Here is a 10,926-nt window from a genome sequence, read left to right as displayed (position 1 = left end):
GCAGGATGGCAGCAGCACATGACAGAACGGGCGCAGGATGGCAGCAGCACATGACAGAACGGGCACAGGATGGCAGCAGCGCATGACATAACGGGCGCAGGATGGCAGCAGGATGGGAGCAGCACATGACAGAACGAGCGCAGGATGGCAGCAGCGCATGACAGAGCGGGGGCGCAGGATGGGAGCAGCACATGACAGAACGGGCGCAGGATGGGAGCAGCACATGACAGAACGGGCGCAGGATGTCCGCAGCGCATGACAGAACGGGCGCAGGATGGCAGCAGCACATGACAGAACGGGCGCAGGATGGCAGCAGCGCATGACAGAACGGGCGCAGGATGGGAGCAGCACATGACAGAACGGGCGCAGGATGGCAGCAGCGCATGACAGAACGGGCGCAGGATGGCAGCAGCACATGACAGAACGGGCGCAGGATGGCAGCAGCGCATGACAGAACGGGCGCAGGATGGCAGCAGCACATGACAGAACGGGCGCAGGATGGCAGCAGCGCATGACATAACGGGCGCAGGATGGCAGCAGGATGGGAGCAGCACATGACAGAACGGGCGCAGGATTGCAGCAGCGCATGACAGAACGGGGGCGCAGGATGGGAGCAGCACATGACAGAACGGGCGCAGGATGGGAGCAGCACATGACAGAACGGGGGCAGGATGGGAGCAGCACATGACAGAACGGGCGCAGGATGGCAGCAGCGCATGACAGAACAGGCGCAGGATGGCAGCAGCGCATGACAGAACGGGCGCAGGATGGGAGCAGCACATGACAGAACGGGCGCAGGATGGCAGCAGCACATGATGGAGACCATACACCAATATAAATGCTCGCCACCCGGGCGTAGAACGGGTTCAATAGCTAGTTAATATATATACATATATGTGTCTACTGACATATATATATACTAGCTATTGAACCCGTTCTACACCCGGGTGGCGAGCATTTATATTGGTATATGGTCTCCATCCTGGTATGTGCTGCTCCATCCTGCGTCCCCATCCTGTCATGTGCTGCTCCATCCTGCGTCCCCATCCTGTCATGTGCTGCTCCCATCCTGCGCCCCCATCCTGTCATGTGCTGCTCCATCCTGCATCCCCATCCTGTCATGTGCTGCTCCATCCTGCATCCCCATCCTGTCATGTGCTGCTCCCATCCTGCGCCCCCGTTCTGTCATGTGCTGCTCCCATCCTGCGCCTCCATTCTGTCATTTGCTGCTCCCATCCTGTCATGTGCTGCTCCCATCCTGCGCCCCCGTTCTGTCATATGCTGCTCCCATCCTGTGCCCCCGTTCTGTCATGTGCTGCTCCCATCCTGCGCCCCCGTTCTGTCATGTGCTGCTCCCATCCTGCGCCCGTTCTGTCATGTGCTGCTGCCATCCTGCGCCCGTTCTGTCATGTGCTGCTGCCATCCTGCGCCCATTCTGTCATGTGCTGCTGCCATCCTGCGCCCGTTCTGTCATGTGCTGCTGCCATCCTGCGCCCGTTCTGTCATGTGCTGCTGCCATCCTGCGCCCGTTCTGTCATGTGCTGCTGCCATCCTGCGCCCGTTCTGTCATGTGCTGCTGCCATCCTGCGCCCGTTCTGTCATGTGCTGCTGCCATCCTGCGCCCGTTCTGTCATGTGCTGCTGCCATCCTGCGCCCGTTCTGTCGTGTGCTGCTGCCATCCTGCGCCCGTTCTGTCATGTGCTGCTGCCATCCTGCGCCCGTTCTGTCATGTGCTGCTGCCATCCTGGGCCCGTTCTGTCATGTGCTGCTGCCATCCTGCGCCCGTTCTGTCATGTGCTGCTGCCATCCTGCGCCCGTTCTGTCATGTGCTGCTGCCATCCTGCCCCCGTTCTGTCATGTGCTGCTCTCATCCTGCGCCACCATTGTATTATATGCCCCCCATAAGACGCTCCAGTGTGTATGCCCCCGTATGCTGCTGCCATATGAAAAAATACCATACTCACCTATCGTCCGGCTCCACTGCAGGTGTGTCTTCAAGAAAATGGCGCCGGAAAGCGCGGATTGCGCAATCGCCGATTCCGGCAGCAGGAATCGGCGCCTGCGCAGTCCGTGCTTTCCGGCGCCATTTTCTTGAAGACACAGTCCGGCTCCTCTGCCTGTGACTGGTAAGTCAGAGGGCGGCGCCGGCGCGCATTAAGCGCGTCATCGCGCCCTCTGAACTGTCACAGCAGAGGAGCCGGGAGACGGAGCCACACGCAGTGCTGGAACGGGGAAAGGTGAATATACTTACCCTCCTGGCGGTCCCTGACTCTCCGGTGGAGATCGCGGTGTGCGTTCAGTGTTTACGCATACCACGATCTCCTGGGAGCGTCACTCTGTGGGGGCCAGACTGTGCCGACGCTTGCGCCTGCGCAGTCTATAAAGGCTTCGGACAGAGTGACGCTCCCAGCGTTATATTATAGATATATATAGACAGTATATATATATATATATATTTTTTTTTTTTTTAACACATGGATCCCTTGTATATCCGTATGTCGGTTTTGCAAGCCTGCGATAAAAACACGCAGTACGGATGACATACGGATTACATACGGAGGATGCCATGCGCAAAAAACGCTGAAACACCCTGCCTACGGAGGAGCTACGGACCACTATTTTCGGGACTTTTCAGCCTATTACGGCCGTAATATACGGACCGTATTTTCATACGCTGAGTGTGAAGCCGGCCTTACAATGGGCCCTTGGCCATGGTCCGGAACCCTCCGGGTCACAAAGGGCCCTTGGCCATGGTCCGGAACCCTCACGTGTCACAACGAGCTGGAACCCTCACATGTCACAATGGGCCCTTGGCCTATAAAAAGCAGTGTGGTGGCAGTCATCTTCAGTCTGCTGCTGGAACAGCGGCGGGCAGCATGGTGATAGGTAGGCAGCAGGGTCTATACCTGGCATCAGGAGAGCTAAGGGAAGACAGCTGCTCGCTTGTTTGGTTTTTGAATTTCCCTCTTGCCCTCCTCCTGGCACTCAGTAGTGCACATTGGAACAAAGAGGGGGGAGGGTTACAATAGGTGGGGTTATGCAGATTAAAAACGAGGGGCTCACAGCTTGAACAAACAGCAGATCTGCCATTGTGAAGGCATCCGGTTTGCTAAAATGTCCTCCTCAGGGCAATCTTTTGCTCCATCTCCCCAAAGGGTATCAGTGTTAGGCCTTGGTGCGGCACAAGTGCAAAACCATTTCTGGCTATTGCTTCTCTGCTTTCTGGCTAGGATGACGGATGAGTGTCAGGCCTCGGGGGGGCGGCACAAGTACAAAACCATCATGCTGTCAAAAACGTGGTACGTATGGCAGAACTACTTCTGGGTTACTTAAATTAAAACACTAAGTACTGATAGCAAGGGGCCTAACTTTGCAGACGATACATTTGCAACACTGTAACAAAGGCCAAATACGTTTCCACATCTTCACACACCGGTTTTGCACTTGTGCCGCACCAAGGCCTAACACTGATACCCTTTGGGGAGATGGAGCAAAAGATTACCCTGAGGATGACATTTTAGCAAACCGGACGCCTTCACAATGGCAGATCTGCTGTTTGTTCAAGCTGTGAGCCCCTCGTTTTTAATCTGCATAACCCCACCTATTGTAACCCTCCCCCCTCTTTGTTCCAATGTGCACTAGTGAGTGCCAGCAGGAGGGCGAGAGGGAAATTAAAAAAACAAACAAGCGAGCAGCTGTCTTCCCTTAGCTCTCCTGATGCCGGGTACAGACCCTGCTGCCTACCTATCACCATGCTGCCCGCCGCTGTTCCAGCAGCAGACTGAAGATGGCTGCCACCTCCAAAGGCCCATTGGGACACTTGAGGGTTCCAGCCCATTGTGACACGTGAGGGTTCCGGACCATGGCCAAGGGCCCATTGTGACACGTGAGGGTTCCGGACCATGGCCAAGGGCCCATTGTGACACGTGAGGGTTCCGCGCGCAGATTCTATCTAATGCAGGCAGCGCACCTGGTTGCTAGAAAGCATTAGAATACTCACAGAGGTGGAGATAGGCAGCGTATTCAAGATGAGCACAGATACAATTTTTCCTTTTTTTAAATACATATACACCAAATGTAAAAGTCAGGGGTCCACAAGAGGGAGACAATGTTTTACAAAAGAAATCATGCTGTCACAAACGTGGCACGTATGGCAGAACTACTTCTGGGTTACTTAAATTAGAAACACTAAGTACTGATAGCAAGGGGCCTAACTTTGCAGACGATATATTTGCAACACTGTAACAAAGGCCAAATACATGTCCACATCTTCACACACCGGTTGCAACCAATAAAGAGAGATTGATTGATAGATTTCATATTGAACACAATACAATGCTTGACATGCAGAGGTGCAAACAATGCAATGCGCCCAAAATGTTGCAATTGGTCAAGTTAAATCTAGCAAAATGTGCAACTTTGACCCTGAAAAGAATTCACATAATGGGTTAAAACACAACGTGTGCTGATTTCAATTCAATCTGTATTTGGAAGCCGTATCAGAGAAGGAGTGCACTGTTCCCGGAGAAGATACCGCCATAACGGGTCAAGGCGTGGAGTGGACAGAGCAAGCTCTTTTTCCATCTCCTAAATCCATTTACTATAGGGTGTCCAATTAGGAGACGTACCAGATATAAAACTGTTAAGAACAGATACTACACTTGATCTTGGGCGACGACGACGACGATCATAGACAAAAGGCCGAGAAGCCATAACCAGAAATGGTTTTGTACTTGTGCCGCCCCGCGAGGCCTGAAACTCATTTTTTTTTTCCCTCAGATGGGAAGTTCCACAGTCAGGTATCCAAAACTATATGGAACTCAATTCCCAAAACAGCGTGCCACATACTCAATGTAACCTCCATTCCCATCATCATTGGAAAACACAACAAAATGTATTGTTAACAACCAAAAAAAACACATCAAGATACATTAACAAAATGTTTCCACTTTTTAGACTTCCAAATTCCCTCTGCATCCACCTCCCCTCTCCTCCTCTGATCACACACAAAGCAAAAATACAATTTTCCCAAAATAATTCTTATACAATTTTTAACCTCAATATTCTTCCTTTTAAACACATACATATTCCTCACATCCCACAATACCTCTTTTATACATGCCATCATCAACCACAATACTCTCTTCTTTTCCCCACACATACCCAAATCAAACATAAAAAGCTCAAAAAACAACAGATTCACCTCACACAGCTCCTTACACAAAGGACCCATACCTGCAATCACACTTCTAGCATACTGACAATTCCAAAACAAATGCACCACACTCTCACTCCCACCACATCCACTCCTCGGACACTTCTCACTCCTCACTAAACCCCGATTTTTCAGAAACTCCCTCACCAGCAACAGCCCATGCAATGACTGCCATACAATCTCACTCTGCCTATTTGTCATGCCATTCATGCGTACCCAGGGGTGGATTAAGGGTAGCCAGGGCCCCGGGCTGTTCACACACTGTGGGCCCCCCCGGTCATGTGACAGGGGTCATGTGACGGGGGTCATGTGACGGGGGTCATGTGACGGGGGTCATGTGACGGGGGTCATGATATACCCGAACCAGATTATTCCAGAAAAATGGCCGGGCCCTACTCTACTGTAACCTATTCAATATTTGTTAAAATCTGCAATACAATTTTGGTATATCTTGACCAATAATATCACATACAAGGAACAAATACCACCGTACCATGACCAGACCAGATATTACAACCACAGCGATCGAATAATATCACATACAAGGAACAAATACCACTGCACCATGTCAAGACCACATATTACCACTTGGTGACCAAATAGCACATACAAGGGACAAATACCACAACACCATTTCCAGACCACATATTACCACCACATAGTGACTGAATACTACAATACTGATCAGTAAAAAAAAAAATTAAAAAAAACACAATGCTATCACCATAAGAGCCAGTATTCACAGGAGATCTGTACTTAGTATGCAGTGTCTGTGTAGAGGTAATACAGTGATCACTGGTGACATTGTACACAGGACCTCTGTATATAGTATACAGTGTATAGTGTCAGTGTATAGGTAACACTGACTCACCAGTGACATCTCTAGGTGAAGTCCTTCATCTTTCATCCAGCACAGACCGCCATCATTTCTTCCAGCCAGGACTCGTTTCTGCAGGAAAAAACACAGTTATCTCGAGCTCCGCTTGTAGAACACATTACTTAATTTTTCACAACTTCTACATTACACCACATGAAGAGAAAAAGGCGATATAGTGTCACTCTGCACAGTAACAGGACCGCCCCCCCCATTTAAAACAGAGATAGAGACTACCATAGCCAGTATATAGATAGAAGCAAGAAAAAACACCAAGCAGGAATTATATCTCAAAACGCCTTTATTAAATACAATTGGCAATTTATATTTTATTCACTCAAAATTCTACGTATAAGGACAAGAAATATGTGTACCCGTATAAAAACAATATTATATAAATAAAAAATCTTTTAAAAAAAAGGAACTTGGTACAGGCTGACCCCAACCGTATCTTTATGTATAAGAGGGTGCGTGGCTCCCACAAGATATAAAAAATATATCCTATTTCAACCGCAGCCAATCTTAAATAAACAAGTAGTAGAATCTGACACACCAAAAACGCAGTATCTGTATATAATAGACTGCACACACTAAAGTGCAATGTGCCAAAATACAATATAACAAAGTACAAAATATATCAAAGAAGTGGGTGGTAAAAATGCCTAAAAAATAATTAGAATATATATGACAATGGTTCACAATGAAGGTGCAGAAAGTTTGCAGAGAAGTGACAAAAGCAAGCATAAAAAGGCAGTCTATCAAGTCACAATGAATACTGCGTATAAGCAGAGAATGTAATTAAGGTGCCAAAGTGTCAGATTTAACTGGGAAAAAGTGCACCGTTAAATTCCATGCCTAACCCACCTGGGCACAATGCTGCCGATTATACCACAAAAAGCCGCTAGAGCACCACAGATTTGCCAAATAAAGTGCGGCTGCCTAGGCAATCCAGGTGTGGACTATAGAAAAAATGGGGAGCGCACTATACCTTAATTCTAATAACTGGGTCAGCAGGGTCAGCCAGGTCCTCTTAGAACGCGCCCCGACGCGCGTTTCGGATATTAATCCTTCGTCAGGGGGGTGGCTATTAAGGCGCAAAAGCGCCACTTATATAGTATCCCCTCATCTAGCGCCACGGCCCGGGTGTAGGCGGCGCATGCGCGGACCCTTCGTTCCCGGACTTCCGCCGCCCACGTCACGCAGCCGGACATACGGGGGCAGAGTACCCGACGTCTCCATAGCAACAATGACGCGCAGCGGCTGAGTCCCTTCACGCCGACCGGGCATGCGCACCACCAGAGGCCGCGCCTAGGTATGAAAAAGAGCATGGATTTTAAGACACTGGCAGATACAAAAACTATACTTGTGGGCCCAGTAACACAAGAATTGGTATAACAAAGTCATACTCCGACTAGAGAAAAACTAGTGATTCTGGGGAGAAATATATATCAGGGAAAGATAATAAAATATATAGTGACACAAATAACAGAATTGAAAAATAAATTAATTAACCTCAGATAGGCCAAAACATGGAAGCCACCAGGAAAAATAAAAAAAATATTTAAACCAGTGATCTAAATACTAAAGAATGGTATAAGGCACTATTGCAAATATTGATATAAACATCAGTATAATCCTCCATGTATAATTGCCGCTAGATATACAATATAACTATGTACATGTTGCTGAAGTACATATATTGTAACATATATCACTCTGCTACCATAACAGAACATAAACTCTCTTTACAACATGTGTATATATATAATACATGTAATTTCTTCAGCAGAGTATCACAACGGATCCAGATCACAACAATCATCACGTTCCATTAAGAGGGGCTATAACAGAGCCAAGAATACGACACGTCACCAGGCCCTTTATGGGAGCAGACCCCATAAATCCAATCAGAAGGTGAGATTTATCACCCAGTATAATGGGCAAACTGAAATGATGAGATCGTTACTTGTAAAATCTTGGGGTATATTACAATCTGACCCCATTTTGTCGCAATACGTGGGTGAGGGCCCGAACATAACCTATCGTAGATCCAGGAATTTGGGTGATTGTTTGGTGAAAAGCCATTATGACTTTAAGCCAACAATCCCCACCTTTCTGGACAATGGGACATTGAGAAATGGGTGTAAAGCATGTGGTAAATGTGTGGCCTGTTCGAACGTAGTACGGGCTGAAATATTCACCAATTCCAGCGGGACCCGTACATTCAAGATCAAACATGCAATCACATGTACCACGAAAGCGGTAGTTTATTATGCGGTGTGTCCTTGTTCATTAATATATGTGGGTATGACAACGAGGCAATTTAAAGTACGCATCCGGGAACATGTCCGAGGCATACGGGCGGCCGAAATAACTGAGGACATATCGGAACTGAAGACTCTACCAAAACACTTTAAGATCCACCACAACTGTGACCCCTCTGGCCTGAAATTTATGGGGATTGACACAATCAAATTAAATGAACGTGGTGGGGAAATTGGTGTACCACTTGCGAAACTTGAGACCAAGTGGATTTGGTTGCTGGACACGGTTACACCTAAGGGGTTAAATGAAACTTTGAGCTTTGCCCCGTTTCTTTAAACAATACCATCAGTTAATGTATATTTTATCTCTTTCTGCAATTTTTAACTTGGCTATTGTGTTTTTATATATTTTTATACTGTATATTTTTTTAACCTATTTGTCCCCTTATTTATTGATGTTTCTACTTTATTATTAATTTTTTATATATTTTTTCCTAGTGATCTACTTACCTGATTACGTGCTTCCCTTGATTCCTGGCTGCTATAGGATGTACCGGCGTTCATTGTGTTTCCGCTTCGGTGATGATTGTTGTGATCTGGATCCGTTGTGATACTCTGCTGAAGAAATTACATGTATTATATATATACACATGTTGTAAAGAGAGTTTATGTTCTGTTATGGTAGCAGAGTGATATATGTTACAATATATGTACTTCAGCAACATGTACATAGTTATATTGTATATCTAGCGGCAATTATACATGGAGGATTATACTGATGTTTATATCAATATTTGCAATAGTGCCTTATACCATTCTTTAGTATTTAGATCACTGGTTTAAATAATTTTTTTATTTTTCCTGGTGGCTTCCATGTTTTGGCCTATCTGAGGTTAATTAATTTATTTTTCAATTCTGTTATTTGTGTCACTATATATTTTATTATCTTTCCCTGATATATATTTCTCCCCAGAATCACTAGTTTTTCTCTAGTCGGAGTATGACTTTGTTATACCAATTCTTGTGTTACTGGGCCCACAAGTATAGTTTTTGTATCTGCCAGTGTCTTAAAATCCATGCTCTTTTTCATACCTAGGCGCGGCCTCTGGTGGTGCGCATGCCCGGTCGGCGTGAAGGGACTCAGCCGCTGCGCGTCATTGTTGCTATGGAGACGTCGGGTACTCTGCCCCCGTACGTCCGGCTGCGTGACGCGGGCGGCGGAAGTCCGGGAACGAAGGGTCCGCGCATGCGCCGCCTACACCCGGGCCGTGGCGCTAGATGAGGGGATACTATATAAGTGGCGCTTTTGCGCCTTAATAGCCACCCCCCTGACGAAGGATTAATATCCGAAACGCGCGTCGGGGCGCGTTCTAAGAGGACCTGGCTGACCCTGCTGACCCAGTTATTAGAATTAAGGTATAGTGCGCTCCCCATTTTTTCTATAGTCCACACCTGGATTGCCTAGGCAGCCGCACTTTATTTGGCAAATCTGTGGTGCTCTAGCGGCTTTTTGTGGTATAATCGGCAGCATTGTGCCCAGGTGGGTTAGGCATGGAATTTAACGGTGCACTTTTTCCCAGTTAAATCTGACACTTTGGCACCTTAATTATGTTCTCTGCTTATACGCAGTATTCATTGTGACTTGATAGACTGCCTTTTTATGCTTGCTTTTGTCACTTCTCTGCAAACTTTCTGCACCTTCATTGTGAACCATTGTCATATATATTCTAATTATTTTTTAGGCATTTTTACCACCCACTTCTTTGATATATTTTGTACTTTGTTATATTGTATTTTGGCACATTGCACTTTAGTGTGTGCAGTCTATTATATACAGATACTGCGTTTTTGGTGTGTCAGATTCTACTACTTGTTTATTTAAGATTGGCTGCGGTTGAAATAGGATATATTTTTTATATCTTGTGGGAGCCACGCACCCTCTTATACATAAAGATACGGTTGGGGTCAGCCTGTACCAAGTTCCTTTTTTTTAAAAGATTTTTTATTTATATAATATTGTTTTTATACGGGTACACATATTTCTTGTCCTTATACGTAGAATTTTGAGTGAATAAAATATAAATTGCCAATTGTATTTAATAAAGGCGTTTTGAGATATAATTCCTGCTTGGTGTTTTTTCTTGCTTCTATCTATATACTGGCTATGGTAGTCTCTATCTCTGGTTGTGTGGGTTCTCCACAAATTCTTCCACAGCGCACTAGTTACTCCTATTGAGCACTTTATACAAATTATTGCCTACATTAGCACGTGTATATATACATAGTACCTGTGTGTTCTGTGGATTCGTGTAAACCCCATTTAAAACAGTATACTCAAAAAATAAAATAAATACATCACTGCAGTAATAATATCCCTTAATTAGCCCCTATGGTAATACTATTCCCCACCCCATGTATCTCATTCCTCGCTCCAGCCATATGTTCTCCCATCCTGCACTCATGAGTATCCATCCTGCCCCATATGATCTCCCCATCCTGCCCCATCTGTCTCCATCGTATCCATCCTGCCCCATGATCCAATCCTGCCCCATGTCTTTCATTCTACCCCGTGT

General features: G+C 46.4%; 1 pseudogene; it reads right to left on the bottom strand.

Moving 5' to 3' along the window:
• Positions 1-4,505: 4,505 nt before the first annotated feature.
• On the bottom strand, positions 4,506-4,713 carry LOC138643710 (U2 spliceosomal RNA; annotated as a pseudogene).
• Between the last annotated feature and the right edge of the window lie 6,213 nt (positions 4,714-10,926).

Source organism: Ranitomeya imitator, chromosome 6, assembly GCF_032444005.1.
Source record: "Ranitomeya imitator isolate aRanImi1 chromosome 6, aRanImi1.pri, whole genome shotgun sequence".
In the NCBI taxonomy this organism is placed as follows: domain Eukaryota; kingdom Metazoa; phylum Chordata; class Amphibia; order Anura; family Dendrobatidae; genus Ranitomeya; species Ranitomeya imitator.
This window is presented reverse-complemented; position numbering and strand designations above follow the sequence as displayed.